The sequence below is a fragment of the Ambystoma mexicanum genome, chromosome 1p (assembly GCF_040938575.1).
Source record: "Ambystoma mexicanum isolate Mex_15411 chromosome 1p, UKY_AmexF1_1, whole genome shotgun sequence".
Taxonomy (NCBI): Eukaryota; Metazoa; Chordata; class Amphibia; order Caudata; family Ambystomatidae; genus Ambystoma; species Ambystoma mexicanum.
The window spans coordinates 1,000,387,368-1,000,406,808 of NC_090921.1; the positions used below are offsets into that span (position 1 = coordinate 1,000,387,368).

Sequence of the window (19,441 nt, forward strand, 5' to 3'; positions counted from 1 at the left end):
GTAAAAGTACATCTATAAACTGTTGTGATTCCATAGGTTTAAGTCAAGATGTTACAATGTATAGTCTAAGTTGGCAAACTATATAAAAAAACTTGCTCTGCCAGTTGCTAGCCCTGAGAAAGGGTGACACCTCATAAACTTCTGGAACAGGAAAGCGCTAATTGTGAGCTTGGAGGACTTTGAATGCACCAGTACAAAGGGACTTACCCAGCTCAACGGACATTCGTCTTTGCTCCAGGCTGGGACAATATCAGTATGAGACTCTCACCTGTCAAGTGTGAGGGGCAATAAAAACCTTTAATCAAGAGAGAGGCCCCTCATCCTGTTTCAAAGGAATTGACAGCGGCTTCCAGTTGGGGTAGGTGGGGGGAAGGAAAAAACGGATCAAGTGACATTTGGTTTTAAAGGTTTTTTTGCAACTGAACTTTAAAGACATTCAACTTTGCAGCAAGAATGAGGAAAATATTAAAAGTTAGTAGTTCTAAATCTAATTGTATGCTCTTTCTTTGAAAACTTGGTAGAACTCATTACTACATAAGGAACAGAAGTTGTAAAAAATGACAGATTGCGGGCAAAGTATTGATGTTGCGAACAACATTTTGTACACACATTCCAGGGGTAAATGCACATCTGGGTACAAAATTGGGGAATTTTGGGCCAAATCTGTCATGGTTAAAATTGCCAAAATGTAGCAGAAAGGCAAAACCAGGTCCCACAGACTTGGGGTTTGGATTGAAATATGACACACTAAATATGTAACCTGTGTATCTGATTTTCTCAGAGGTTATAACTGCATAAATATGTAATTGTGGCAACATTAGATTTTGGTTTCAGTAGCCACGGGAGGTTTCTAGACATTGTAAAAGTCACCCCATAAACAGGACATCCCTTTTCTGTGATCCAATCAGCCGTTGGCAAGGCGGAAACTATGCTCTGGCCCAATCCTAGCATTATGGGTGTGGGTAGTAGGCCTGCCCCTACCATATACTGTAGTGATGTCATCTGGCATGATAAATAAGGGCCCCTGACAACACACAGGTAGACACTGATTCCTGACTTTCTTCCTGAATTCCTGTGTGGTGTCCTGTTCCTGATTTCTTCATCCTGCTTGATCCTGATTCCAGATTTTCATTACAAAGCCAAGGCCTATGCATTGCTGAACCCCTTTTCAGCTAGCCCTCAAATTCTATAAAAAAATCCCAAAAACCCATGTGAAGCATCCTAATCCAGCCTGGCTTGCTGCCACTCACTGTGCTGCTCCTATCCGACCCTGATGATCTGTAGTATCCAGTAACCAGTAACCAGAAGTGCTACCTGGTATCCAGTCCATGCCCGCTGATTTTGTCCGGCTGTCCTGTGTTAGACCAGATCCGTGTGGTGATCCAGAGCTTGACGGTCCAAAATCCTAAATTAAAGTGGACTATAAGTATTAATAGGAATCATAGAAAACCATAGCATAGCTTGCCTTGCCTTCTCCTATTCCAATTTCTAAACCATCCTGTCCTTACCTTAATCACTTGTAACATTGTCAGAATCCTTATTGCAATCCTGTCTTTGATTTATCTTGCTAAGCGCCATTTCTTTAGTCATTTTTATCTTGTGTAAATCCTAAACTATCAATCCTATTTCGAGTGATCCAACTGGTTCCGGCAGGGCAGGCGCTGGGGATCTGGGGTTGAAGTCATGAATCAACTCCAGAGTTTACCGTGTCTCTCTTTTGGTATTGTAGCCGAAATGCTCTAGTCTAGAGTAAAATTATAGTAAATATTTTCTTATCCAAACTGAGTTTCTCTTCTGTTTTCACTACCCGATTTTTCGAGAAACGCCTCATTCTACATTGCATATCTCCCTCAGTTTAATAGTTAGCGACCTCATTTCAACTCTAGATTATACCTAAGACCTATAGCTACACCCCAACCCAAAAACTGCACTCAAAATTTCACCCGTTTTTCTTAAAAAATACTTTTGGTTAATTTTAGGCGGAATCAACATCTTTGCAAAGTTGTGTGATTTTTATTCTAAATTATTTTCAACCTTCCATTCAAATTCGAATTGTTTATTTTTGCTCAAACTATTGCTTATGACTGCTAGTATCTTTCCAATGTTGCTCCCATAGAAATTTGTACTGATTTAGGGATTTCTGCACATTTTCAGTGTTTTATTCAGCCATTTCCAAAATGTCATTTTAAACCGTAGGGTTTCAAATCCATTTTTCTCTCTTGTTTGGGGAGGGAAGGTTAGATACAAATTCTGTTTTCTATTCCTTATTACCTGCTGCTTTTGTGGGTTGAGGAATATTGCAGGGGGAAATCCTAACTTAAGTGCTATCTTTCCAAACAAGCCAAAAGCGTTCTTTTCTCTGATGTTTTCCATCTGTGTTGCTAAAGAGTGAATTTAAGTGCATTACATACCTTCTTATCTTTTATTGTCGCCATATTGGTGATTGCTGCTCCCTATAAAAAGTATGTTTGATTTGAATTTTAAATAAATAAATACATGTTACCCTTATCAACCAGTCTGATTCCTGGTCCATCGTGACCCGGGGTATTTGAAAAGGGGTGTGATATGAGTGGTGTATCACTCAAAAGATTGAACCTATATATATAATAATATACGCATTTTGGTTGTGCACTGCATACTAGGCTGATACCGGGGTGTATCGCCTGATTGAAATACTTAACAGCAGGAATACCACATCAATTGGTTGGAGCTGAACGCCATCTGGCTAGCGCTCAGAGCAATCCTACCACTTCTCAAGGGCAAGGTTGTCCTCATCCAGACAGACAACTCAACCAGCATGTACTACGTCAACAAGCAGCGAGGCACCAGATCCCCTCCTCTGTGCAGACTGGCGATCAGCATGTGGGAATGGGCTTTGGAAAACGAAATTTACCTCTCAGCAGTCCACCTCCCGGGGGAATCCAACCTGGAGGCGGACAGGCTCGGCAGGCTAGGAACGGACAATTACGAGTGGCAGCTAACGAGTGTTATTCAGGAGATCTTCAACAAGTGTGGTCTCCCACAAGTGAATCTCTTTGCCACCTGGCACACCAAAAAGTGTCCGCAGTCCGCATCCTGGCACGGTCAGGCACCGGCTCTCTGGGCGATGCATTTCATCTCCAGTGGACCAGCATGAAAGCCTACGCCTTTCCGCCTACCCCCCTGATCCACAGGGTAATTCGCAAGACCAAGGAGTCTCACCGACTCCTCATCATTCTGATAGCTCCATGGTGGCTGGCCAGGCCATGGTTTTCGGAACTACTCAGCCTCTCGGAGGTGCCCACCACACACCTTCTGTAGGGCCCAGCACATCTTCTGACACAGCAGTGGGGCAGAATGAATCATCCATCCTGCTCCAGGGAAACTAGCCCTCACAGCGTGGTACCTGAGCCGGTAACGCTTCAGCACCTTAGCCTATCACAGGCCAATCTGGAGATCATACAGGGCGCCAGGAGCAAGGCCACCAGGGCCCAGTACAAAAGCAAATGGACCAGATTCTGCCACTGGGCGAACTCCAAGGGAATCGACCCCTTGGCCTGCAGGTTGGATTATGTGCTCTCCTTTTCGGCGCATCTCGCTCATTCAGGCGTACAGGTGGACACCTGCCACACATACCTTGCAGCCATTGGGGTTTACAGGAACTTGTAGGAAGGCATCTTTTCCTCCTCCAACCCTATAGTCAAGAAACATCTGACTGGTCTCGCTAAGCTCTACCCGCCAGTCAGGGCACCGCACCCTGTGTGGGACCTTAACATAGTCTTGGGCGCCCTGGCGCACCAACCATTTGAGCCAATGGCGTCCGTGGACATTAGGCTGGTCACCATCAAGACTGCCTTACTAGTTGGTCTTACCTCAGCTCGCAGAGTCAGCGAGATCCAGGCGCTGGTCGCCTCTGAACCATATACATCCTTTCACAAGGACAATGTAGTCATGCGGAGGCACCTGGCATTTCTGCCCAAGGTTCCATCTGCATTTCACTTGAACGAAGAAATAGTCCTTCCTATGTTCTTTCCCGATCCCAAGCATGAAGCACAGAGAGTGCTGCACTGCCTGGATGTCAGGCGTGCCGTAAAATTCTACTTGGACAGGACCAAGGGCTTCCGCAAGTCGTATGCTCTGTTTCTCTTTCGGAGGCTCGAGGCCAGGCTTTCAGGCCTCTAAGGCCTCCATATCCCGCTGGATGGTCTCCGCCATCAAGGAAGTGTATGAGGGCCAGCACAGGCCGCTCCTGGCCAACATGCACACCCACGCAGTAAGGGCGAAGGCAACAGCCATCGCATTACAGCGCCATGACCCTTGGCAAGTCATAAGCAGGGCGGCCACTTGGGCCTCTCTATCGGCTTTCTGCAAGCATTACTGTTTGGATGCCGGCTCCAGATCTGATTCGGCTGCTTTCGGACAGGCGGTTCTCAGGAACCTATTTTGTTTAAGGAGGGTCTCCTCTCCACCCTGGGGCTACAATCAGTTGTATTCGCCCATACGCTATGGAGGAAAGGGGACAGGACGTAAGAGTAATTATAAGTTACTCACCGTAGTGACTAACGTACTCTTAGTCCATAGTCTCCTTTCCTCCATACGTCCCACCAACCTCCCCCTTATAATACTGGTGTCATTAGGCAATGTTCTATCTATTGTCAAAGAGGCAATGGGGATTGAGTTGTGGTGCCGGAGGGCGGAGTCAGTGCAGCGCATGCTCCCTAGGCCGCATGGTTTTTTCTGGTGAAAAAGGTTCTGTCTCCGATCCCTTGGAAGGGACGCCCATACAGTATGGAGGAAAGGGGACTATGGACTAAGAACACGTTAGTCACTACTGTGAGTAACTTATAATTTTTCTGCAAGCACAACCCTTTTCCCATGAGAAAATGTGGAAATAAAATAGCTTACCAAACAAAGGAGCCCTAGGATGCAAAGGCCTACCAGGAAATCTCCACAGTTCCCTAAAGGGCAGTCCACCCAAGCTCAGCCCTCTTTGGGTCAGCAGTGAAAAGAGTATACAGTAAACATTACTATAATTGCAATTTTGATCAGACAGCCTGGCCCTGCCGTCCTTTGGCCACGCCCTCTTTTCAGAGCGGTGTGCTCGATTGCTCATCCCACTGAAACTTTGGCGGTGGTTGTTCAATGGTATTTTCGGCGACACTGCAGCTGCTTAAACATACTCGATTTTTATTCATACTTCACTCGGGACAGTCGGATATGGGTGGGGTGGGGTTGGGGGGTGCTGCGACGCAGGCAGATGCAGACTAGTGCACGTGTCCCTCGCACAGGCACAGAAAGCAGCTGGGTAAGCTTTCCTGAACTCAGTGCAAGTACAACCCCGGCGGGTGAAGTGCTGGGATATCAGTCAAGCAGTTAAGAGGAGGCTTAAACGTGTCCAACATGCAGGAGGAGTCCAGCATGGGCCGCAGCCGTGCAGCAGCACAGGAGCCGCTCAGGTTCTCGCAGAGTAGGTAAAGCCGAGGCAGCAGCCTTGCAGATGTACTGTAGGGTTACAGCATCCGCTCGGAAGCGTCATGGCAGCATGAGGGAGGGAGTCGGTGTTAAGAAATCTTACGGACCACGCTCACTTGGATACCCCCACCCACCCACAGATGGCCTACAACCATAAAAACGGCGTAAAAGAGAACCAGTAAAGGGGAGCAGCGGCAGATTAGCTCTTCAGCCAAGGTCCGGCACGACAAAGGCAGCTCAGCACTGGGATCCCCCCTCCCCCGCAAGCGAAATAGTTAAAGTAAAGGCAGAAGAACTCCAAAGCAGCTACTTCAAAACAGTGCCTACTCTGTAATTGCTACTTTTGAAAGCTGGAGCTACAACCATGATAGTTTTGTCAGATGTGCAGTTCCGCAGATGCACAAAATGGGTTTTGGCAACACCTCTTTCAGCTTAGGCATTGGTGGTTCAGTGGTAGAATTCTCGCCTGCCACGCGGGAGGCCCGGGTTCGATTCCCGGCCAATGCAAGGCAATTCTTTTTTACATAGGCATTTTATTTTTACATACATGATGTCCTATCAAAGTGACCGAAACGTCGGTAAAATTACAAAGTTAGTTATGGAAAGGTACTGCCAAGGAAAGGCACATACATCTCCTTTGGGGATGATAGCAGAGGCTTCGAACTGAATACGCAGACAGTTTCTGGGTGTTGCCTACTGGTTTTCGGCTTAGATACGGGTGAGAGCAGGGATTGGCGCCCGTCGTCTTTAAACTTGCCTGGAATCGGCAGTACCTTCGGCGAGGGTCGTGCAGCCACAACGAAAACAGCAGAACATGCCCTTGCACCCAACTCTTTGGGCAGTGGTGATTAATTACTCCCTGACGCGGAGCAGCTGGATAGTGAAGTGGAGTCGTGTCACGCAGCTGCCTGCCGGCGTCCTTTGCCTTAGCAGAATCGGGAGAGCGCACACTGCATGTACAACCCAGGCAGCTGAAGTACCGGACAAGCAGAACAGTTACACACTACAGACGTAATCAGTGCAAGCTTCTCTTATATATAGTACAAGTACTGTACACTGTGGAGGTTGCACCTGGATATCTTGCGCTGGTTGCCCGAATCAACAATAATCAGGGTATTTCAATATACGAACAGTGAATACGAAGACGCGTGTTTCAACACTCCCGGGTCTTTCACTTAGTCGCCCTCTCCCATCAGCCTCCTCTGGTATGCTCTGCGTACCTCTTTATCGCTGCTCTCGAATGGGCGGCAGCGCCTTTTCTGTTTCAGCAGCATTGCTGTGGAACAGCCTTCTGCCCACCATCAAACTTCTGTCCAACCATCTGGCCCTGAAGACTCATCTTTTTTGAACTACCGCCTGTGACCCTGCTTTGGTATTCCTGTTTGTTGTGGTCTCCAGTGCCAAGATGCCTTCTGGTGAAGGTGCGCTATATAAATTACCATAACATAACCTAACATACTTGTGTATTCACCTTGCTTTGCCTAGGCTACGTCACACTATTACGTTCACCAGTTACACCTGTCTACCTACTGCTCTGCCGCCTATGATTAGGCTGAGGAGCGGCCATTGCATCTCATACTAGACTGCAGCTCAACTGACTTAGATACAATACGAAATACAATATACGTACTCTTAGATTTAAAGTCCAACTGGCCATATGCCATAGGTACCTAAACTAATAGCCGCCACTGTCCATAATATGTTCGCTGTTAGCCGCTGCGTAGTTATCCTCGTGCTCATTCTAGCTAAGGCTCTCCTTCATGTTACAGTGGCCAATCACTCCTTTCCTTAGTCTTCAAAAGAAACTATAAATATTAACTTCATTATTACTAGGGATCAAACCCTTGAAATTTCTGAGTTTGCTGCCTTATCTAAGATTTTGAGGAGGAATGGGACCGTTGTAATAGGCCTGTAGATAGGTGGGATGGTTGGGTCTAATTAAGCTTTCTTTACCAGGGGTAGGACCCAGGCGTCCTTTAAATTAGATGGGACTCTGCAAGTGCAAAAGGATGCATTTATTACTTTAGTGATAAATGGAGCAAAGGTGGCTTCCTTAATTATTTGGGCAGGACATATGTCACCTTAGCATCTTGTGGGCTTGAGTGATGTGATCATTTTTTCCAAATCTGCAGTAGAGACTTGTGAAATTTTTTTATTTAGGAGGGCGATTTGTGTGGTGGTGTTCAGAGTATGAATTTAGTTTGGTGATGAGTCTTGTGGCTGAAAATTTATTTTGGAGGGTGACAATTTTGTTTAACAGAGCATTTTGTATGTCGGTACACCATACTTTATTCTTGATGTAGGGATCTTCAGGGGCTATAGGGGATTCCAATTCCCTTAGGATCACAAAGAGTTCCTTAGAGCTGGAGCTGGCTTTATTGATCTTATCGTTGTACATTTCTCTTTTAGTCCGTAAGATTGCAGCTTTGTATTTGTTAGATATTTGTCAGGTTAAGTTTATTTACTTTGGAAGGAACGTTTCTCCATAAAGCTTCTAGTTTTCTTTTTTCTGCACGCATGGTTTTTAACTGGGGGGTGAGCCAAGTGTTAAGGTGGGCTTTCACTTTGCTTTTTCGCATTTTAAGTGGCACAATGGCATCTAAAGCTAGAGTCATAGTGGAGTTATACAGTTCCACTAGCTCGGCTGGGTCAGATGATTCTGATGAAGCATTCAAGATAGCTATAAGAAGAGGCATAAGCTTATCCATGGTTATGTTTTATTTTATGAAACTGTATATTCTTGTCGCACCCAGATACCCCCGACTGAGGAGCGCTTTATAAAGAAATAAACCTCGCTCAAGGGTCACGAGAGGGAGATGCAGTCCCAGGCGGACCTGGGCGCTCCGTAGTCTAATCTGCTCTGCATCACACAGAGCAGATGTGATCACTGAGCGCCCAGCTTCGCCGACAGACAGACACCCCAGGGGGTCGGTGATCTGCATATTAGGTCACTGAGTCGTCTTTGTCCGTCACATTTTTCAGACAGCCCTTTCACCCTAAATAGACAAAGGAACACAACAGAAGTTGTGTTGGCCACATGAGTACAAGGCAATCCAGTGACATATGCCATTTATAAATAAAGGTTTTTCATTCTCAATGCTTTTATTTTACAAGCAGAAAGCTATGTGAAGTTTTGCATTTATTTACCTTTACCTGCAAATTAACAAACAGCATTGAAATTGTATTCGCACTTCCCAGGGAGGTCTGGAATTCTACATTTAAAAGGGTCACTGATGATGACCTTGTCCTAGACAGAATTTCCTGGGCAGCCCTTGACAGACACAAGAACAGAAGATGGAACTTTATCATGGGCAAACCTCTGTGGGTGAGGCAATTATAATTTTGCACTTGGCCCAACAAACCCACTTTATACATCAGACGGCAGGCTCCAACGACTTCCAGAGAGTGCAACGCCCTTGCAGGTTGAGGGGATGCAGAGCAGGCGCAGGAGCCTCTGGGGGCGAGGTGGATGGAAGAACAAACTAAGGGAAGCCCTGCCAGCAGCACCCAGGGAAGGTGTGCCAAGCACCCACTGCTCTGAGCTAAGACCAGCTCTCCCAGGGGTTCACCCTGAGATCCCTGCGAGGAAGGATCCTGGCACACAGGCACTGCCCGGACACACGCAGGAGAGCAGTCCCTCCCCACCACCTCCGGAGCAGGGGTTTCTCCCAAGGAAAGCTCTTCCAATGGGCAGAATCAAGTCTGGCAAAAGGGAGCCTGCTACAATCCATGCACAGGGCAGATCTTTACTCATATCCCTGCCAGGGTGAGAGCCTGGCACACACAAGCTGCCAGGATACATCCAGGGAGGAGCCTGGCCGACAAGCTGCCAGGACACAGTCAGCGCAGACCTGGCAGGTGACAGTGGTCCACTCATGAAAGCAGTCTCCTACCACTGAGCGGAACCCTTTCTGAGTTTAGAGCCAGTTGCGCAAAGGAACTGCCAGCATACAGTGGCGGACATCCTGCCAGGAGGTAGACTAGCGCACAGTACCTGCTAGATGAACACATTTACAGCAAAGCTGCAAGGACAGCTCAGGACAATCTTTCAATGGTTATTTTTTAACATATATTACAACAGCTTTATTTCTCACCCCCTCATCTGGTTTCGCTTTCTGCCTTCAACTGACAGCTGTGCCCCCTCTGAACTACGCCTCCTTTAGGCCACACCCATCAAGTCATACACCACGCCCATCATGCAAGACACACCCCCAAATGAGGCCCCCCCTTTCAATTTCTTACCCCACTTAAAGCACTGATGTACAAGAACACATCAATTTGGACATATATAAGTAGACAACTAAATTTGGTCTGTGTATATTGTTCACTGCGGATGGATACTGGATGAGAGTGCAAAAATGTGCACAGCGTGCCCCACGCTGGTGTGGATTAGGCTGATCCAGCCGGTTGGACGCACCAGCAGAGTATATGTTACGGACCTGGCACGTTTAGGCTTTTGAGCAATTATCATAAGGAGTGAGGGGGACCTGGCAATTGGTGCTCCTGCCTTTCGGCACAAATCAAAACCGTGCTTTTCAGCTCCTCACCGGGTCCTGTTGCTAGAGCCCTTCGCTTGTGGTAATACTGTACACTTACTAAAGTATGAAAAGTTATTCTATGTGGTGTGATAGCATATAATTCCGACTCTGCATTTGGCTCTTCTTAGTTTTTATCCTGTTGTGTGAAAGCAGCAGGACACTGCCCCTTGGATGTTACATTGGCTGTTATCAATCATAGATTCGTTGAGTGTGCGGCGATAATGCAACACCCACCTCAACAGAAACGGCAGTGGAGCAGAGCTGTGATTGTGAAACCTTTCCTTGAGCTCAAGCAGTTTGCCAGTGCTGGTTAAATCTTTTCTCGCATGGAACAGCAGGCTAAGCAAATGTTAACAGTCCCACAGGCAGCTGCAGTGCAAGCGTCCCTCAGACAAGCGTAACTGCTGCAGCAGATTTGAATGCTTGCATCACACACAGTACCGGGTATAACTTTGGGGCAGTGGGTGTCTAACATCCCAAATGATGGGGAGGGGGTCATCTTCAGCCACTTTGTGAGGCCGGCTCAGTGCAGGAATGGAAAAAGGTTACTGGGTGTCTGGGGATGAAGGTGGCTGGAGTGATTAGTGCGGTGCTAAGGGTGGAGTCGTATCAGGCCAGTAGTAGAGTGGGATCCTTTTCATTTAGCATTTCAAGTGACGGGTGGCCCTGCCCCTTTACCATGCCCCCCTGAACTCCTGTACATTTTGATTGAATACCTATAAATTGATGACCCCCCCCAAACATTTTTATATACATTTTATATAAACTTGATAAGAATTCCAATGAACTTGATAAGAGCCACACTGTAGTGTATATAACATTTGATATAGATTTATCTGAACTTCTATCAATTTATTCAAACCCCAGTAAATTTGATGACCCCCAAAAAGCTGTATATGAATTTGATATAAATTCGATAAGAATTCCAATGAATTTGATATAAAAATACAACTTTGAAAGGACCCCTATAGTTTGTTTGGGTCTATGTGCGAAATAGTTGTGTCTATGGGTGGCGCTAAGGGGTGCGGTCTCACAATACGGATATATAGCTGTTATTGTAGTCCTCAAACACTTGTGCTGTTCAGATTTCTCTGGGCTATCAAGCGTGGTGTCAGGAAAACTGTAATTTAGAACAGCTACAGTTACGACGGGAGAAAACCGCCCCCGTCAGCCCAAGCGATCCCAGTAATATTTACCTTATTGCCTTAGTAGAAGATACAAAAGTCCTGATGCAATGGAAAACTCACAGGCTTTGATGGCCGACAGTAAAGATCGGTAGCTCTGTGAGATCATGTCTACACTTTGTGTGGGCAGTCAGCCACCTCTCATCGCCACCATCATGGGGCGGCATGTTGGAGATGTCATTCAAAATGCTCAGGCGAGTGCAGCCGAAGTTATGGCTAATTTGCAAAGGGCTAACAATGCCGACACCATCGTTCTCGACCAGCCCATGGAAGTAGAACGTTCACTATCGTCTTTAGATTTGCAACATGCTAAAATGGAGTCTGAAGACTATGAATAGGAGTCTATAATCATGCAGAATGATGGAATTGCGGTAGGGTAGAGTGACCCAGACCCCCTCAACATTTGGAGAACACAGAAGGACATGTAGCATCGATATCAGACCTCATGCCAGCCTTAGGTATATTTTTAAAGCAAACATTTGTACCTTTTATAGGGGTGTGACAGCTAACTCATCGTTAAAACCCTGCATTTTTGTCTACAGCCTCCAGCTGACAAAATGGGCAGCAATGAGGAGAGCCAAGCTATAGCAGACCCTGTACATTTTTACTGTGTTTGCTGCGCAACTCAAATTGAAAACCTGGGAAATCTCCACAGTAGACTGTCAAAGCAATGTATCTCGGTAATGGAGACCGTTAGTGTAAAATATAATGTAGTCACAACCTTTGTGACCTGGGCTGATGATATAATAGCCTTTAAGGGCTTCACAGCTATAGTGGTGAAAACATGTTTAAAACAACATTTTTGCAAATGGTGCGACAGGCATAACATTGACCATCTGCAGCAGGAGGCTCATGAATGTTTGCAAATATCCTATACAGATAAATCGTTACATAAAATATGCTACATGTGGAGCCCTAAATGTCTTGTAAAAATGATGCGTCTGATGCAGCTGTCAACCAAGCTAATGGTTATGAAAGGGGCAGAACAATGTGTCTATAAAACATTATGAGCTATACACTTCTAAGCCTCTTTTGAAAATGAAGCGGTTTAGACGGGGATGTCTGCTGTGTGTTGGAAGTATAATTGAGAAAACTGATCACAAGTGGGGTGTTAAAGTATATTTAAGACATTACAACAGAGAAATGTACATGGTGCCTCGTAAACGGACCTATGAAGATTGAGAATGTAGATAATTTACATGTATTTATGCGTATTTACAGGAAATAAAAAATGAACACCTGCTGAGAATCTGCAAGTTTAATTTGAAACCGAACCCTGGATGTGTACAGCAATTAATGTTGGCTTTACTCAAAGAGCATTTAGGTAGCATATCTCGAAGGATGTGGTCTTATCTGTAAACACCACCGCAGGCATACAAATGTGAATCTAACAATGTTCTATGTATCACAAACATAGGTTCCATCAGATGCCACCCTATAATGGATATCTACTGGCGAAATCGGAAAAAAGGGGTTTCGATGATTTAAGACTGCCTGTGGAACTTTAATTGAAGCTGGCGGCGTATGACATGCAACATCATTTACTAGCAGTTAAAGGATATTGGCTGTTTGATAGGGAGCTTTATGAATTTCTATCAGCCACCGCTATACTTTGTATGTTTGCTTATCGCTTTGGTGAATGATGGAGTGTGTGTGACGTAATTGAACATAGTGCAGCATTTGTAGCCTGATTGATAACTGTACCGGAGCAAACAACCGTAGATATAAATTGTGAATTTACATCTGATGGTGTGTCAGTTTCCCTTGCCGATCACCAGAACCCTCAGAAGTCTTCCGCTGTGCTGCCCCTCCCCAAAGGAACTAGTCCAGCAGACTAGCCGAGGCAACACAATATATAGCATGAGATAGGACAATCCCAATAAACCCATAAGGCAGGAACATTGTTGCTACAGTGAATACAAAAGGTCCTTACCCCTTGTCAATAGGTTCTTGGTGTTGAAGTAGTCCATGAAGACTGATCCTGATGGTTTACCTAATAGTAACCCTTAACCTAAATACCTATATAGTAGAAAAAAGAATATATAGCAATCATGATACACAGGTTCGTGGCAACGTGGAATTACACTGTTGCAAGACACGGATCCGCTGAATAAGTGAGCCTTATAAACATAAAGACTGAGAATCGTGCAAACCCGGGGAAAACAAGAAAAGGACCTAATATGGCGTGGCATCGCGTGTCACGCCAGGAAAATAACGTGAACTCTAATGGGTACTGTGGCGTTGGGAATTGCACAGATGCCACGGCAACCCGTGTCGAGGTCGGCCTGGCACCATCTCGCACAGGGGCATCCCATGACCTGCGACAGGGAGGTGCCCATGTCCTGCTCCTGGGCTGCGCAGGTAAGCGTTGAGGCTGCTGATTCCTCACAGCGTGCAAATGTGAATACAAATCTGATTTTGTAAATGTGAATAAAAAGCAGTTGTTTATAAAATGCAGTTGTCTTTATGCCCAATGGCTATGGGGTGAACATTTCTAGCGTAAAGCTGTCCAAAATATATTATGATGAAATGGTGTGTTGGTAGGTTTGAAGGTGTTGAGGGATTGTATCGTAAACTGAGAACTGATGGCAAGAATGTGTCAAGGAGCGCTGTCAAGACGTGGCTATCGGATAAGGACCCCTACGTGCTACACACGCTGTTCTGAACACATTTTAAACGACGAATGAACGTGGTATCTGATATTGATCAACAATGGCAGTCTGATCTTATCAATATGAGCCAGTGCCAGGGAGACAATGATGGCTTTAGATATCTTCTAGCCGTCATCGAAGTCCTAACAAAATACACCTATGTTGCTGCTTTAAGACAACACAGGACCCAGCGTAGCAGTGGCTTTCAAACACATAATTAACAGCGGACGAGCACCCGCTAAACTACAGACACCAGTCAGGAGTTTCTAAATAAACCGCTCTAGATCCTTCTAAAACACAGGTGCACCATTTCATAACGCATTCTGAAGTTAAAGCCTTCATTGTAGAACATGTTATGCAAACTTTTAAAACCCAGATCTGGCATTTCTTCATGGCTAAAAACACCCATAGATATGTGGATGTTTTACCCGCATTTATAAATGTTTACAACACACATCATAGAGCTATTGAAACTACCCCTATTGCTGAAATACCCCAGAATGGAGTTCTGGATAAACATTCATGCTAAAAGACTTTTTAAAAAGGAGACAAGAACTCCCCTTAAAAAGGGTGATTATGTACGGATTTTGAAACTCAAGAATGTATTTTCAAAGGGGTATGAGCAGAACTACAGCAACAAGATCTTTATCATAGTTGGAGTGGTTCTCCATGAAGGTCTTTATCTACAGACTAATCGATTACTTGGGGGGAAGCTGTTCAAGGTATTTTTTATAGGAAAGAGATCCAGAAACTCAAAAGACCAACACAGTTTATAGAATAGAAAGTCACAACTAGTAAAGAACAAGGGTCTAGGAAAGCATATCTCTTGAAATGTCTGGGGTGTCCTGTGAAATACAACAGTTGGGTGGATGGCCGCTCTCTAGAAGCCACGGATGTATAGCAGGGAAGTCAGAGCCTATACTTTTTAAAATTATGCTCTGCAACAAAACTCCTCAGCGAATAGATTCCCATGGCACAAAATATCCAACTTCACCATGAAGTTGGCCAAATCCGGAAATTTGGAAGGACAGTGGCGCTCACAGAAGTTCAATACGTCAGTTTGTGTGATACTTTAGGCAGCGGGATGCCACGAAATGAATAGACGCGGCAAGGCTATCATTGGGACAGTTCGCAGAGGTGTACTACTCAAACATACAGGATCTTGTCAGAGTCATCAACAGGAGCATATCCACCATACCAGAGCATGGGCACACTGTGTTACATTTAGATCTGCACCAGAGGAAAGTTTTTCTTCAAGGCCCCGAATACGTCTGCCAGGTTTGCAACAACGGGGAGACTGCGTAACATACTGGGGACCGTGCAACATGTTGGATGTAGTGAACCGTGGGACAATAACTGAGCTGATATTAACGGGGGGGGTTTATAGTTTACTGATTTACAGTAATATAGTGGAGTATCAAAGGGTGGGGTGTAGCTCTGCACCATTACTTACAACTGGGGAGATCAAAGATAACAACAATTATATTGTGAGCATTCAATACAGCAAACCAGATTACGTCCCTGTGTGTAAAAAACATTTTGACACCATCAACATTCAGATAAGAGACGATCTAGGGCAGTTTGTATCATTTAAATATGGAAAAATCAGGCTGTGGTTGCATTTCTGACCATTGTGGCTCAAAGACTAATTCAAGGGCAGTGGCGAAGAACTATGGGGACGCCAGGGGCTATATGGGATATTACAGGACCCAGTCTGGCTACAGCGATCAGCCATACTTTAGCAGGAGGCCTGTAATGTATGGAGCAGAGCCTGGCGGTATCTTTAGAAGTCTCTTTAGATTTGCAATGGCCTTCCTACACCACAGCTTCGAACCACACATGAAACAGCTGCCACCAGTATTGCAAAAGACGTCATTGGGAGTGTGACAACAGAAGTTGCCAATCATCTTTCAAAACAGAAAAAGGATGGGCAGGAGGGATCAGGCTTTATTTATAGACCTTGTGGGAGTGTTAAGAGGAAGAGGTCCATATCACATCTATGCAGCCCTCTGAAACCCACCTAGAAAATAGGGCCTGGCGCATACATCAGACTAATAAGGAGCGTGTTAGCCAAAACACACAAGGGCGGTGATATCTTCTAAAGGACATTGGCCTTCTTACATGGTTCCTCTGGGGATTGTTCGAAATCAGATCTTGATATTTTCAATGCACCACCGACTCAAACCAGCATCGGGAACACTTTTTTCATGGAGGTATCCCCTTTGGCAGCGCTATCACTGCTCGCCTCTGTAGAATTCTTTGTTTTTCAGGGCTGTCCGACCTGTATCTTGCTTTGAACGACACATTGCTGCATCTAACTTGTAAAATAACAAATGTTGAAGGTACCAACCTCGCGGCTTGTTTATGAGTGGCTACGATCGCGTATCCCATACCCACAATGTTCAACTAGGTGTACATAACACTGGGAGATCGAATGATAACTAAGAGTGGTCATTTGTACACCTATAGGGCCTGTATGGAAAGCATAGTAAACTATGGCCTGATGCCTTGGAAAAACAGCTCTCAGCCAGTCTTTTACAGAGACAGTATCTATCTATATGATTCTTATATTGCACCACTCGTCCAAAGGCCTCAGTGCGCTCACATGACAGACAACAAAGACATATAAGAATGCAGTCGACCAAAGCCAATTAGAAGGAGCAGTAACAATAGGATTTTAATCTATACCTCTATCAAAAAGATCAGTTTTCAGAAGCTTTTTGAACAAGTTTGTTGATTCACAGCCCCTAATGTCCGGGGTAAGCGAGTTCCATAATGTAGGTGCCCATGCGGTAAAGTCAGCCCCACCAATCGTTTTCAAGAGGACTCGCGGTTGATATTATCACACTATTATTTGAGCGTAGAGTCCCCCTGAAGGCAGTTCTTTTCACTCTTGAGGAGAGCTACACAGGAGCTTCTCCTGAAAGGCACTTAAATACCAGGAAAGAACCTTTAAACTGAATTCTTTGTTCGACAGGAAGCCAATGCAATTTCCTGCGAGACTCTGATACATGTGATCTACGACCTAGTCCACAAACCGTACGTAATGCTCCATTCTGTGTCACTTGTAACTTTCTTATATTGGCTTGAGATGTGCCTACCAGGAGACTATTACAGTAGTCTAATTTTGTATTCACAATAGCCGCTGCAATCGAGGCTCCATTTGCCTCTGCTAGATAAGGGCGGTTCTGCCACAAAAGGTGAACATAGTAGGAGCAAGAGGACTTGAGCTATGAGACCTGTTTCTTAAATGATACGTGCGGGTAAAAAAAAAAAACTCCTAGTGTTTTAACAGAGTCGGAGACTTTGATAGCATTACCATTGACTGTAAAACTGTTGTACTGTGCGTCCATTTTTTTTATAGCTTTTGTTGGTTGCCAAGAATAAGCAGCTCAGTTTTTGAATCGTTCAACGCCAAGGAGTTAACGGCTATCCGCGCCTGTATGGCCCTAAAGATTTTGTTGACTCTAGCCAAATCCTCACTATATGACCCAGATAGTTTGATCACTATCTGGGTAACATCAGCATAATTTGCAAAGTGGACCCCCAAGGAGACAAGAAGGTCACACAGAGGTTTGGAGTACACATTAAAAAGTAACAGAGATGAGCATGAACCCTGTGGAACACCACAGGTTTAAGGGTGTTTTTTGTGATTGGGCTTTTGCCTTAACCAAATTTGCCGTCCCAGAAAAGATTTAAACCAACTCTTAGCAGAGGGGGTACATTTACCCACCCTGATCAGTCTGTCTGCCAGCAGGGCATGATCAACCAGATCAGAAGCAGAAGAGAGAGTCAGAAGTGAGAGCAATGCTGCATTACCTTTGTCAATTATTCCTGTGATAGTCGGACCTGAGTTTTGTGAGTCTGCTTTGAGCTGTGCCAGAGCCCTTGGCAGTGCGGTAAGGGCAGTGATGAGGGTAGTGCTCAGCGAAACTTTGGAGGGGGACCAGGTGATTGTGTGGGTACCATTCCACTCTTGCCTGCGCATTGCTTCTGTTGGTGCCCTCCTATGGAGAAGCAAATACTGGAAAAAATAGATGGTGTTGACAGTCCACATAGACGTGATGTGGGCCGCGGATTAACTAGAAAGAGTCGATCTAGCAGCTATACTCCTAATAGTGCAAGGGGTGGGTGTGTTGTACCTGCAGACCCACAGCTCTGTGAACATACATTAATACCATCACTACGAGTGCATCAGGGGTCCCTTTTGGATGGCCGGAATGTACAGCTGCAAATGCTTACGGATTCGATCCCTGATGTATCTCAATCCGTTTCTATGGGCTTGGGAGCACAAGTTAGTTTGACACAAGACCTGAGCAGTTGGTGTGACATGAATAGCGCTACAAATGCTCGAAGCAACTCACCTACAATTGTTTTAAAAGAAAGCTATACAAATGTGGCTACTACGGCTGATGAATTCGATGGTAATGTTAGTTGCGACAACCATGATGATTCTACTGACGAAGATGGAGAGCAGCATGCCTTACGCCTGCCTAACAACGAGCTAAAAGAGAACTGTTAGAACGTAGTAAACAGAAATAGAGCTAATAATGTATGGAGAGTAAGCTCTGCCTCATTGGACATGAATGAGGTCTTCCGAGCTTCAGAATCGGAGAGTAATCATATCAAAAAAGCATCTGTACCACAGAGGGGAGCAGAGAACTCGCCTCAGAATCGGGTTGAAAGACGAAACTCTGTGGATGTAGTTAATAAACTGCTACGCGACTTAACACAAATACATTTGGAGACGAATAATAAAAACAAAGATGATTTAGCAGAAAATATTAATACAGAGGGGCGAAGGTGTGATACTGCATGGACAGTAGCTTCATCAGCTCGTGTAGCTCCAGTTCCCATTGTGTCCAAATGGAAAAGTGGGGCTCTAAAATGAAGACGAATTGATTCAAGCCTCTCACCCACATTGAAATGTTTTATTTCACTGTGAACAATTTAAAGACATCAGAAAGAATTTAGATTTGGCAGAGAACAATTATTATTATTGTTGTTCCTGCTTCAAGTCTTGTGGACTAAAGTAGGGCGGATTCCAGGCCTACTGAGAGTTCATCTAACAAATCATCCTCAGATTCCTCGTTCATGGAACGAGAATTCCATAAATTAAGGCATACCTTTTCTGGCCGTAAAACACAAGTTCTGGAGCGAGACTGGGAGGCGGGCGACACAGTTAAAAAACGTACTTTTAGAATTACAACCAAATCTAATGTCAGCCCTATCAAGAACTATTGCTCCCTTTCTAAAAATGTACGAATAGATGAACAACAACGTAAATGGCCCGACTACTTTGACTGTGTTAATGAATTCTAAACTAGTAAATATGGAACTCGAGAATAACAGACTAAAACAAAAATCAATGGATGAAAATAAAAAGATTGAGTGTTCTCTTAACGCCTTGGCAGACCAAAAGCGTAACAGTGAGGATAAAAATGTGCTTGCAGAAGTGGCCAGGGAAGCTCAATCGCATGCTGGCGAAATACTGAATTACATTCAAGAACCGAGTGAATGTAGCCAATGAGAATGCACTCAAAAGTCAAGACCCGTTCGTACAAACACTCTAATCATTGACCGGACCATCAGAGAAGAACCTGAAAGAGATGGAGTG

At 45.0% G+C, this 19,441-nt stretch overlaps 1 protein-coding gene and 1 non-coding gene across 5 annotated transcripts in view; both read left to right on the plus strand.

The window, feature by feature from the left end:
* VAC14 (VAC14 component of PIKFYVE complex) overlaps positions 1–19,441 on the plus strand; it is a 1,997,670-nt gene that overhangs the window by 270,007 nt on the left and 1,708,222 nt on the right. The window lies entirely within an intron of this gene.
* On the plus strand, positions 5,888–5,958 carry TRNAG-GCC (transfer RNA glycine (anticodon GCC)). Its single transcript has one exon. It is a non-coding gene; the product is annotated as a tRNA-Gly (tRNA).